This window comes from Eptatretus burgeri, chromosome 12 (genome assembly GCF_056783735.1).
Source record: "Eptatretus burgeri isolate ZD-2024b chromosome 12, Ebu_testis_v1, whole genome shotgun sequence".
Lineage (NCBI taxonomy): Eukaryota > Metazoa > Chordata > Myxini > Myxiniformes > Myxinidae > Eptatretus > Eptatretus burgeri.
The window spans coordinates 59,489,193-59,502,925 of NC_140972.1; the positions used below are offsets into that span (position 1 = coordinate 59,489,193).

At 43.4% G+C, this 13,733-nt stretch overlaps 1 protein-coding gene and 1 long non-coding RNA gene across 12 annotated transcripts in view; one reads left to right on the forward strand and one right to left on the reverse strand.

Annotated features, from left to right (window-relative positions):
* Window positions 1–13,733, forward strand: part of LOC147015710 (uncharacterized) — a 173,893-nt gene that overhangs the window by 160,131 nt on the left and 29 nt on the right. For all 3 annotated transcript variants that reach the window (XR_015049805.1, XR_015049804.1, XR_015049806.1), the window contains 2 exons: window positions 11,417–11,501; window positions 11,964–13,733. The exon at window positions 11,964–13,733 is cut by the window's right edge and continues 29 nt beyond it. This is a non-coding gene — a long non-coding RNA (uncharacterized LOC147015710). The remainder of the gene's footprint in view (window positions 1–11,416; window positions 11,502–11,963) is intronic.
* LOC147015711 (G protein-coupled receptor kinase 5-like) overlaps window positions 1–13,733 on the reverse strand; it is a 243,326-nt gene that overhangs the window by 141,719 nt on the left and 87,874 nt on the right. The window lies entirely within an intron of this gene.

A 13,733-nucleotide genomic window follows, 5' to 3' on the forward strand; every position in this document is an offset into this window, starting at 1 on the left:
AGTCAAAACCAGAGAGTCCATGAGGACTGGACCAAGAGAGGCTCATGTGGAACGGACGAAAGAAACCAAGTGGTCTGGTTGAAGGCCTGGCCGATCAATCACTGGTCCTGCTCATGGCCGTTTTTGACTTCGGCTACGGACCATTCCTACTGGCTTTCGCCGTGCACCTGGTCTTTAAAGACACCATTGTGTCAAACTGTGCCCACACCAGTGCATCAGAAAGAAAAGGGAAGTCCCACCTACATTATTGTTTGTTATGAAAGTGTGACCTGTGCCTAGTGGGTTAGGAATCAAGCTTTTATTTCTTCGTTGGATATAAGTTTACATATCCCATTCCCCTTGTTGTGTCGCTTGACTCACTTGGTTTGTTCCATTCAATACGGCATCTTTTCAACCATCTTCCCTGTGCTTTGCTTTATAAAAATTAATCCTTTAAAAAGGTAAGAAAGCATGTGTCAGTTAAAAGACAGATGTTGTGGCATTTTTGTAAGCATTAGTAAATGCCTGTATATGAACGATTAAAATTGACAGTTAAGGCCCGGTCACACCTTGACGTTTGAGCCAACGTATGCCGATTTTTGAATTTTTTTTCTAAAACGCTGGCACACGTTGAATACGTTATGGGTAAGTTTTGATAACATTGAGAGCACGCTAGCATACGTCGTAGTACGTTGCCATACGTCATTGTACGTTGGCTTTAAACGTTGTACTTTTCGGTTGTCCTCAAATTTTTTCATGCTTGAAATTTCACGACGTATGTCGGCGTATGACTCACACGTTCCGCTACGCTGGCCACAAGTTGTAGGCACGGTCTGCGATCGTTGACAGACGTCAACACATGCTACTTGTAAGTTAATCATAAGTTGAGACACGCCGAGGTAATGTTTAGCGTACCCGAAACTTATTTCTAACCTATGATTAACGTGTTGTTGGCACGTTACGCGATCGTTGCCACACGTCGACAGACGTTACTTTTAAGTTACTCATAGGCTGAAAGACGTCGGTATAATGGATCGTCCTTGCGTCAGCGTCCACGGCCACGGCCAGGACACTTATTTGCAGCATTCTTCAAACTTTTCTTCGGCATGACGAGGATGTTCACACTTCGATGTCTTGCTTGGCTATGATTCCAATTGTCCATCGGCAGCGTCTATTTAAAATAGTCGAGTTTGAGCGTTTTAACACGTTCAGAAGAAACGTTTCAAATTTCCAAACCCCAGCGTCAAAAAACAAAACAAACAAAAAAAAAAACAAAGGCGAGTGACAGCAATTTAAATCGTTCATTGTAAACAATGAAACCAGCTGAGTGGTACTGTTTAAAAGTCGTTGAGTGTAAAAAAAAATCCAATTGTTGAGCGCAAGCGTCTACTTTCAATAGTGGAGATGCAGCCATTTAAATCGTTGAGTGGCAGCCTATGAACCTACCCGCGGACACGCTGATGCAAGGACGATCCATCATAACCCACACCCTCCCCCTCACACTCACCTACTACTGCCAACATGAACAAACTACTACTAATACTAATACTAATACCAATACTAATAGTAATACTGATACTGTTACTGCTGACATGATAATCGACTCAAAAAGGAACTCGAAAACACTGTTGGGTTCCCCTTTTATGAACACCATTTTTATATACAAATTCCCAAAACCGCTGGGAACACGTCTTTATATGGCAGTTGTAAGCTAGAAACACGTTCATTTATTTTTTTTTGTCGACCGGAAGACGTCATTGGAATACGTCTACATACGTCGATGTGTGTTGGGACTACGTAAAGAATTGGTTCAAAGCACGTCAAACATAAGTTAGAAATAAGTTTCGCGTAAAAAAGACATTACCGCGACGTGTTTCGACTTATGAGTAGCTTATAAGTAGCCTTTGTGGACGTGTGTAAGCGTCCACATATCGTGTGTAAAACTTATCCCCATCGCATGCGGAACGTGTGTCATACGCCGAGTACGTCGTAAAATTTTGAACATGTTCAAAATTTCTTGACGTACTCTACTTACTACGACTTATGATAGCGTATTTAGCGTTCTACTCGCGCATACCAAACTTACCCATACCGTATTCGACGTGCCCCAACGTTTTAGACACACTTTTTGTTACGTCGGCATACGCTGGCAAGATCGCCAAGGTGTGACCGCGATTTTGACCCTTCCATTTCTACGGCAGTTATGATTCGAATCGTTGTGCGTTAGCCTTTTAATAGGCTACGTCACGACATCGTCGGCGATGCGTGCAACGCGCTATGCCTAAGTTAGACTATCGTTGGGCATAGGTTGTGTAGGCCAACAACAGGTTCAGCATTCGTTGGTATAAGTTATCTATAACACAACGAAACGTTCTGTGTAGTTACCAATGCGTTATACATAAGACCAAGTCGCTATGAATACGTCCGAATCTTTAAAAAAAAACATCAAAAGTTCAACGTAAGCCAGCGTTTTACATACATTTTAATACGTTGCCATCGCTGGCTAAAACGTCAAGGTGTGACCGGGCCTTTACATGTTACAAGTTTCGTTTGGCACGCATCGGTATAAACTCCTTGACGTAACAAGCTAATTTTGACTGTGGATGGCAGCATTGTATACTAAACTGCTTGGTGAGATTCATGAAGGTACTGGAATGTTCTCAGACGAAACTTCCAGTGTAGACTAGAAACGCATTTGGCTGAAAGGCATGGGATTGTTCTGTGTTACTATATAAACCTGCGAGAGGGAGGTGTAGACGGACGGATGACAAGTGACGAGCCGTGAGTTTCGATCGTCCCCGTGCTCGATTTAACTCTGATGAGTGAACAAGGTGGTAATGTCCAGAGCAGTTGTTAATGCGTGGAGCCAATTATAATCAGGTTGTTTAAAAACTCATTAAGATTGTGAATCGGAAAATAATTCCTTTGAGCTCTTCAGTCATCCTGAACGGGCCAGTGCACGAGAGAGAGAGAGAGAGAACACTGTGACAGGAATCGATCGTTCGACAGCCACAGAGGACATGCGTGAGTTGTGCCAGCAGGACTGGGACACTGGGTGGTGGAAACAACACAACGCGGAAATCGGAGTTAGGCATTGCATGTAATAGTGACCTTCCTCATTTAACTTTGAATCTGATTATTTGAAATACAAGTTTAAAAAAACGTTAAACTGTTGATGTGATCCCTGTAACGTCACTTAGAAGTCACAGCCACCGACTGACAAAGATCCATTATAGTGGTAACCGACAGGTACGTTCATTCATAACCTTGGATTGCAGTCATTAGAGAACGCGCTTGGTTTGGCAACACGAACAACATATGTACACAAAAGCAGAGGAAACCCCAAAGGTGCGTGTACCACCGACAGCACGTTTCAGCTATCTGCTTTCCATGTGGGTTTGCCGTCATTTCGGATGCTTTTGATGACTTTGGGGAATGGTAACGTGAAGTAAAATTGAACGCAGTGCCTTGAAAGACCGCTTGGACCATCTATCGGGCCGTAAGGTCCCGGCACCGAGAAATTCCGTATTATGTAGACTCGGTTTCAGTCCATTCACCATGACACTAGAATAATACATATACAAAATATATCTACAGTGGGGAGAACAAGTATTTGATACACTGCCGATTTTGCAGGTTTTCCCACTTACAAAGCACGTAGAGGTCTGTAATTTTTATCATAGGTACGCTTCAACTGTGAAAGACGGAATCGAAAACAAAAATCCTGAAAATCACATTGTATGATTTTTAAATAATGAATTTGCATTTTATTGCATGAAATAAGTATTTGATACATCAGAAAAACAGAACTTAATGTTTGGTACAGAAACCTTTGTTTGCAATTACAGAGATCAGAAGTTTCCTGTCATTGTTAACCAGGTTTGCACAGACTGCAGCAGCGATTTTGACCCACTCCTCCATACAGATCTTCTCCAGATCCTTCAGGTTTCGGGGCTGTCGCTGGGCAACACAGACTTTCAACTCCCTCCAAAGATTTTCTATTGGGTTCAGGTCTGGAGACTGGCTCGGCCACTCCAGGACCTTGAGATGCTTCTTACGGAGCCACTCCTTAGTTGCCCTGGCTGTGTGTTTCGGGTCGTTGTCATGCTGGAAGACCCAGCCACGCCCCATCTTCAATGCTCTTGTTGAGTGAACGAGGTTGTTGGCCAAGATCTCGCAATACATGGCCCCATCCATCCTCCCCTCAATACGGTGCAGTCGTCCTGTCCCCTTTGCAGAAAAGCATCCCCAAAGAATGATGTTTCCACCTCCATGCTTCACGGTTGGGATGGTGTTCTTGGGGTTGTACTCATCCTTCTTCTTCCTCCAAACATGGCGAGTGGAGTTTAAACCAAAAAGCTCTATTTTGGTCTCATCAGACCACATGACCTTCTCACATTCCTCCTCTGGATCATCCAGATGGTCATTGGCAAACTTCAGACAGGCCTGGACATGCGCTGGCTTGAGCAGAGGGACCTTGCGTGAGCTGCAGGATTTTAATCCATGACGGCGTAGTGTGTTACTTATGGTGTTCTTTGATACTGTGGTCCCAGCTCTCTTCAGGTCATTGACCAGGTCCTGCCGTGTAGTTCTGGGCTGATCCCTCACCTTTCTCATGATCATTGAGGCTCCACGAGGTGAGACCATGCATGGAGCTCCAGACCGAGGGAGATTGACTGTTATTTTGAACTTCTTCCATTTTCTAATAATTGCATCAACAGTTGTTGCCTTCTCACCAAGCTGCTTGCCTATTGTCCTGTAGCCCATCCCAGCCTTGTGCAAGTCTACAATTTTGTCCCCGATGTCCTTCGACAGCTCTCTGGTCTTGCCCATTGTGAAGAGGTTGGAGTCTGATTGATTAAGTGTGGACAGCTGTCTTTTATGCAGATAACGAGTTCAAACAGGTGCAGTTAACACAGGTAATGAGTGGAGAATGGGAGGGCTTCTTAAAGACAAAACTAACAGGTCTGTGAGAGCCGGAATTCTTACTGGTTGGTTGGTGATCAAATACTTATTTCATGCAATAAAATGCAAATTAATTATTTAAAAATCATACAATGTGATTTTCAGGATTTTTGTTTTAGATTCCATCTTTCACAGTTGAAGTGTACCTATGATAAAAATTACAGACCCCTTCGTGCTTTGTAAGTGGGAAAACCCGCAAAATCGGCAGTGTATCAAATACTTGTTCTCCCCACTGTATTTATATATATATATATATATATATATATATATATATATATATATATATATATATATATATATATATATATATATATATATATATATATATATATATATATATATATATTACACATACATACAAGAAAATGTACAAGCTGAAGATAAACTTAAGAGTGTGAATATTGAATGGTGTTAATAAAAAAACAACACAAACAAAAAAACCAACAACATCGTTTTACAGAATTTCTTAGAAAATAACATCTGGACAAACTTGAAACAAAGGACAACAACAAGGGTCTTTATCTAATGTGAGCATAATATAATCCATGGATATTACAGAGCTTCTTTATTTGAGTAATTAGACAATTAAAATATTCACCTTCAATCATTGCCTTTAATCAGGAAGCTAAAATAATAAATGCTTGCTTGAGGATCACCATTCATCGAACTTCTTCCTTAACATCCCATGAATGAAAAGAAGCAAATAAAGGTTAAAAAAAAAAAAATTGGAAAAGATATATAACCAGTCAATCAACAATGTGCACATATTGACTATGTTACTGCAATCAAATTGCTTTTCGGCTGAACTAATCCCAGTGTGGCTTGGATGATCAACAGTTTTGCCTGGTGGCACAGCAATGAGTACACTTCGTATTTATTTATTTTGTATACTTTGTCAAGGCTCGTATGAGAGCGAACACACAACGCATAGCAAGGGGGCATGAGACAAGAGGGTGTGGGAAGGACAAAACAGTGGGGAACAGAGACATTAGGAGATCTGTGGAAGGGAGAGGGATGGGGCGTGGAACACGGGGTCGACAAGATGGACACTACAGGGACTTTCAGGAAGGAAAGCAGAGAATTTGAAGGAGGTGGGTTTGGGGTGGATTAACGGGGGTATAAAAGATCGAGGATTTGGATGGGGGATGACAAGAGGTGGTGGTGAACAGCTGTTTTGAAGGCCAGGAGGGAAGAATAGGATTGAACAGAGTGAGGGAGTTGTAGTGATTCGTGATTTTGGTAGTTTTACCAGAAGGGGGTTGTTGGCAGACCTTGAGTGCCCTGCGGAAATATGGTGGAGACAAATTGCAGACACAGCAGGGGAGGGGGGGAGATGGAAGAAGACAGAAAGACCACCGACCTGCCTGTGGTTAGAGAGTGAGACTGAGAGGCCTGAAGACTCAGCCTTATGGCGGGAGATACCAAAGATCCAAAATGCCTTGGTTTCTACAGCATGAAGCTGAGAAAGGTGAGAGGCAGGAGCACCAGCCCGGAGGGGAGAGCAGTACGCCATCAGGCTGCGGACGAAAGCTTTCTATGTGGTCAGAAGCTCAGGTGGGCCGAGGAAGGACTTTGCACGACGGAGGATTCCCAGTCGGCGACTGGCTTCGGAGGCCAGGTTGGAAATGTGGCTTTCCCAGGAAAGATCATGGCAGATAGTGAGACCCAGAAGTTGAAAGAAAGGACTTCTTCCAGAGGATTGCTGAGAAAGTAGATGGCGGGCGGGGGGGGGGGGATTCCAAACGGTCCTTTCGGAGAGACATAGTGAGAGTGTGAGATTTGTCCGGATTGAAAGACATGTTCCACGTGTTGGACCAGTTTGTGATTTTACCCAGATATGCAGAGAATGAAGAAGCTGCTGCTTGTCATTCTGAGGGATGACAGAGGGTGGAGTCATCAGCAAAGAGATATGGAGGATTTTCCAGAGAGTCAGAGAGATCATTGATGAAAACCATAAAAAGAACAGGGCCCAGAATGCTACCTTGAGGAACTCCAGCCTGGACAGGAGGAGGGGATGAAATAACTCCATTTAGGGCCACACGTTGACTGCGACAGGAGAGGAAGTCTGCGAGCCATGAGTGGAGATGGCCTTGAATACCATAGGAAGAGAGTTTGGTGAGTAGTGCAGGGTGCCAGACTGTGTTTAAAGCACGTGATATGTCCAGGGATATGGCTCTGATTTCATGTCCGGCATTGAGTACCTCCATCCATTGTTGGGAGAGTAGAAGCAGCATATCCAGGGTAGAGTGACCTGGTCTGAAACCAAATTGATGATTGGAAATCAAGCCATTGGAGAAGAGGAAGGATTTAATGTCTGAAGCGATGATGGATTCCATAACCTTGCTGATGATTGGGAGAAGGCTGATTGGTCTGGAGTTGCAGCGATCTGTTTTTGCACCTTTTTGTGCAGGGCAGTGATGTTTGCTGATTTTCAAGCAGATGGCAGATGACCTTGAACAAATGAGAGGGTGAAGAGAACAGAGAGAGGGTGAGCAAGAACAGAAGAGTAGGTTTTTAGGACACGTGGCTGATGCCGTCTGGACCGGTTGCAGAATCTGACTCGAGGTTTGACAGCAAGCTCTCCACCTTGTCAGGAGAAAAGGATACAGAGTCCAAGGACAGTTGGGTGCGACTGGGTAAGGTGGGTATAGAAAACGATGGGTTTCGGACACAAGATTTCGATGCAAACACCGAGTTTAGGCATTCAGCCTTTTCACGTGCGGTATCAGCAGTGCTGCCATTTGAGGTAAGGGAGGGGATGGAGGGGGAACATACACCAGAAACAGATTTGATTCGACGCCACCAGGATTTGGAGGAGGGAGAGAGGTTTGAGAGTTCAGACTTGAGATGAGAAAGATGTTGTTTTCTGGCTCTCCTGAGGGTAGATACACACTTGTTCCGAGCTTTATGGAAGGACCTGAGATTACCCTCAGTTGGATTTGCTTTCCATGAGGCAAAGGCAAGCTGTGTCAGGACAACTGCCTCGCCACAATCTTTGGTGAACCATGGGCGGGAGGATGGGTAGGACAACTGAAGACGAGAGGGGATAAGTCTGTGCATGAGGGAGAGCAAATTTCTTTGAAAGAATTCCCAGGATGAGTTGATATTGGAGAAAGTAGTGATGGGAGACCAGTCTAGATGTTTGATGGCTGCTCGGAGACCCTGCCAGTCAGCCTGAGTGAAATGCCAGACTCGACGGCGGTGAGGTGGTTCTCTGATAACAGCCAGTGAGATGTCCACTTTGACAAGGACGTGGTCAGAAGAACCAATTGGAGCGGAGGAAGAGCAGCAGATATTTTCAGGGAAATTGGTGAAAATCAGATCCAGAAGAGATACAGCATCATTGCTTGAGATCCGGGTCGGGAAGTTGACCGATTGAGTCTGTTCCAATGAGTCGCAGAAGTCTTTTGCTGAAATGCCATGACAGGTGAGAGAGGTACCCACACCTAGCCAACTGGCATGATGACAATTGAAGTCGCCACATATGAGGAAGAGGGAGTTTGGATGAGAAGATAGAAGTTGGTCCATGTTTTCAGACAGAGGTGTAAATGGAGTCATCACTGTTCGGTGGACGGTACAGTACACATATAAACATGAGGTGGGAGTGGAGGGGAAGCCGTAGCCAGAGGTATTCCTGGGGGTGTGGGGGAGTGAGAGCAGTGCATGGAGAGTGAGGAATAGAGTCTTTGATGAAGAGAGCAACACCTCCACCAGGACGAGGCTCAGTTTTGTCATACCGGAGGAGGGAGTAACCAGGGAGAGATACTTGGGAGTCAGAGATGTCATGAGGGAGGAAAGTTTCTGTTATGTAGATTATTTCTGGTTTGTCAGTGGCAACCTGTATGGAAAGATCTGAAAGGTTTGAGCGAAGGCCCCGGATATTTGAGGTCCATACAAAAATTGAAAACTTCTGAACATGAAAACAAGGCCAAGGAGTCACATCTTTCTCAACATTTATAGTGCTTTTGACATGACCTGGCACTCTGATGTGTTTGTTAAAAATCATACCCAGAGTGCCATCAAAATCTTCACCAATGTTTGGCATCCTCCAAGGAAATAAACAACACATCAGTGAGTGACTTTACTTTCACCCTTGTCCCTGCAGCAGACGTTAAACAGAGCAGCATCAACAGCTGGATAGTTTAATTGTGTTTCGAAATGACCTTTCAACCTCGAGGATAACCACCTCAGTACTTTTAAGACAACACTACCATTTCCTGACGTACTTCACTTCAGTGACAGTTTGTCAACACAAAGCCGACTACCAGCTGACATAATATCAACAGTTATTTCAGGAATTGGATTGTGTCAATTAACCCAAACATTAAGTTATTAATTGATGATGACATCACAGAAGTAGAATTTTCAAAGCAAACATCATTAATGACCCTTCCATAGTCATGGTTGACCACAACTTTTAAATGGCCTCTTAAAGCTAGAAACAAATTCATCAACTCAAGCTTTTTACCACCAGAAGGGAGCCTGATGTTAGCTCAGTGGTTAGGTGGCGGCTTGGGATCCGAGGGTCCTGAGTTCAAGTCCCGTCGGCCGCTGAATTAATACACCAGGGGGTTGACTCAGCCTGTCATCCTTCCGAGGTCGGCAAAATGAGCACCAGTTCCAGTGTGTGTACTGGTAGAGGGGCACTGCATCAGCGATACAGTCACGCTTCAAGAAATGATAGCTACCCCGGCAGCTAAGCTGCCATACGACCACCACCACCACCACCACAACCAGAAGTAAACAAAGATGACAAGACATGCCAAGGCTTGGGGGGAGGGTTTGAGGAAGAATTAGCAAGGGGAGCAGTGGACAGAAAATAATGCTACAAGTTTAAAATGTAGAGAAAACAAAATCAGGTACCTATGCTGAAAACAAATCAGTCATATCTGGTGAAGTGAATCACAAAAAAAAGAAAAAAAAAAGTTTACACTTCATGCACTCCCTCAATTTAGATTTTCGAACCTCATTAATTTGCTATAATTTGGGGAATGGTTTCAAGGAGGCATCTCAAAATGTAATGAATACATCCCAGATTATTACCGTTGCCAGAGGAGTCCGTTTGGCTGCACAGTGTGTGCTCATGGCCACAAACGCCACAGAGTGATAGCCACACGTTATCATTTCTCAACAGAGTCCAGTACCAATACAAGGTATAAAATAAAAATAAATGACCATTTTTACAGCCATTTTTCCCTGCTGTGCAGGGGTTTGGCTTTTTCTTGAGGCAATGTTTTATGGCCGGATGCCCTTCCTGACGCCAACCCTGGTCGCCTCTTACGACACACAGGGATATGGTATACCTATTCTAACCGGGGCATACACCGGGACCAGTACACTGGTACTCATTTCGCCGACCTCGGAAGGATGACAGGCTGAGTCAACCCCCTGGTGTTAATTCAGCAGCCAACGGGGCTTGAACTCAGGACACTGGGATCCCAAGCCACCACCCTAACCACTAAGCCAACACCAGGCTACCAATATAAGGTATGTGGAAATGAAAATACAAGTAAGTCTATAAAAAAAAGGAAAAAAAACCCTGTCCTTGAGAAGGTACGTGATCTTTGATTGATCGTTTTAGTTTGATATTGTTTAATTTTACAACCTTCCATGAAAATGTACCATTAAACAAACAAATACAGCTAAAAAAAACTCCTTAGGCTTCAACCTCCCCCTCCTCATTATCGGCTTCCACCTCCTCATCATCATCATCATCATCATCGGCTTCCACCTCCTCCTCTCATGAGGCTTCCACCCCTCCTCCTCTCATTGGGCTTCCATCTCCTCCTCCTCCTCTCATTAGGCTTCCACCTCACCCTCCCAGATCTCACCATATGCCCCTGGAAGCAGTGGAACACAAAAACCTGAGGAATGCGAGTTGATAATGAGCAGAGGCTGAGGTGCAAAATCTGCTCCACTCTGATCACAAACTTGTTGCTGCCCTTGTCGTTTCTACTGCTTCCGTTTTGATCTTACTCCACCCATACTTCAAGCTATTTGTTCCTTGTGGGCCCAACCAGGCTGCACTCACTCAGCTCGCAACACATACTTTGTTACCCTCTCCAAATACAAGCTAAATGCTCACCTGAACTATTTTGTCCGCATCTTCCATCGACTATAGTATCGTCTGCCCGAGTGTGTCCAATTGTGTCCTTCTCTCGACTCATAAAAAAAGGTGAGCCATCACCAAATCATAATATTCTCCCATTCGTACAAATGTTTAAATAAAATCCAGTGTACAACTTTGGAATGACTGCCTGTCTTGACCTGGAAAAGGTAGATCATTACAATTTTAATCAAGGTGAGAAAGGTTGAAGATTGCAAGTAATAGCAAAGATTTGATCGATGGCTCTGAAATGGGTAATCAATAGGTGAAGCGTCGACTTTTATCTACTCTCACACTTTATTTAGACTTCCTTTGAAAGCACATTATTGTCGAGTTATTAAAGACTCGTTTCTCTCTTTCCACTAGATGGTGTGAGCTCAATTCCCATGGCTGTTCGCCCTCTCCAACCTGCATTTGGCAAGAATGGCGAGTTTGCTCAACACCCTTCAACGTGAGTTGAGGGCGGCCTTCATCGTGGACTCAAATAGCCTGGTTTACGGTTTAACGTCACAGCAGAGTACGATCTTTGGAAGTAACATTTTTTTCCTAAAATCGTGACGAATACTTTTTTGTTCTTCTGGTTTGGAACGGCAAAATTGATCTTGAAAGTTTTGGATTTTGCAATTCATCACTGGCAAAGGGCAAGATCGTGTGATATGAAAATGAAGGCATTATTTTCCAATGTGTCGGGAACAACAATTTCAGCTTTGTAACTTTGCTCCATTTTTCTTCAACAACTTTGAGGCAGAGCAGTTTGTTGAACAAGTAAATATATATATATATATATATATATATATATATATATATATATATATATATATATATATATATATATATATATATATATATATATATATATATACATACAGTACATTTAAATTTTTGTGTTGTTTTTACCTGCGAAATGTCACAGGTCTACAAGAGCTTCGCATTAACAAGGAATAACAAGGAAATTCAACACAGGTCGAGGCCATTCAGTCCATCATGCCTGCGCGAACACCACACCAACCCATCAACACACGATTCAAGGAATAAAATGCAAAAAAAGTTTTTAATGAATGAAAATTAAAAAAAAAAAACATTGTAGTTTTTTTTGTAGTTTTTGCATTTTTTTTTTTTCATTTTCTTCCCCTCAGGGAAAGGGGCATGAGCTTGGTTAACCCTCTAGAGCCCCAGGGGTTATTTTTTTTTGTTCACCCAGAACATTTTGTGGGCTCTCGAGGGTTAAAAACACATCAACAACCACACAACCCCCCTTGACGAGACCCCCACCAACAGCACTCTGCACACATGCACGCAATCACCCATCAATACTCAAAACTACCTAAAAGTCTTATCAACATCCCCATACCCCTCTATCTCCATAACTTCCAGGTACCTATCTCATTCTAATTTAAACTTGTCTATTTTTTCTGTTGCCACTACCTTTCCAGGGAGACCATTCCATGCATTAACTACTCTCTGAGTAAAAGTCCCCTGCCTTACTACCGTCTTATCTCTCCTCTTCTTTACTCTCAAGCTATGGCCCCTGGTTTTATCAGTGTCTACTCTGTTGACCAATTAATCTACACTTATTTTATCGATACCTTCCATTATCTTAAACATCTCTATCATATCTCCTCGTAACCGCCTCCTTTCTCGTGAAAAAGCCCTGTCTCCTTCAGCCGCTCCTCACAGCTGAGTCTAGCTAGGCCCAGAATCAATCTAGTAGCCCTGCGCTGAACACTCTCTATGGCATCTGCCCTTCCGGAACTGGGGTGACCAAAACTGCACACAACATTCTAGGTGTGGCCCTCACTAAATTCCTGTACAATGTTAACACCACCTATTGCTGTTGGTGTTGTTGGGGTTCTTGTTGGGGGTGGATTTTTGAAATGTGCACCCATTGGTCAGACAGCTGCGGGACCACACCCACATCTGTCGTTTGACTCTGCCCACCATTGCACCCAGACAAAATGGTATGGCCGCTATCTTGGTTTTCTGGTGGGCCGAACACATGAGGCCGATCGGCTTCTGTTGATGATACGCTGTCCGGCTTTGTTGCATCAGATTTCCATTGGCTTTGGTTGGGTCGAGTGTTAATCATGATGACGGACCCCAAAAAAATCTAATCATATGAAGAATAAAAATTACTAATAAGGTTTAATCAAGCTCACAGGCACCTCGCTAAAAAAAAAAAACATAAATAGCATGACGTAATTTTTGAACGGCCACATATTGGGGTTAAACAATCCATGACTGTGTGATGAATCAACATGTTCCGACATAACTGTGACAAATTAACTCTTTTAAGAGTGCTTTAAGTGTGCTTTTTGTAATCAGCCTGTTACCGGATTTTTAAAGCCAATTGACTCGCGCTTAATGGTGACGTCCCGGATGTCGAATGACCACATACAGGTTTTTATGAACAAAATGTTCATGACAACAGAGAGAGCAGAAGAGGGGAAGAGAGGGAGAGAGGGAGAAGGACACACACACTAAATCAAGTTCGGAATCACTATTAATCTTACGTATCTAACCGTATTCATTCACATGGGAACATGGGACGGGTACAGTACAAGGTTAATGAGACAGATTAGAGAATGTAATCTGAGCCGTGACGTAATGATTTTTTTTATTCTCAGACCCAGCTTTCACTGCATACAGATAAGTGGGACATGAGCATTGAGCAAGGATGAGGGAG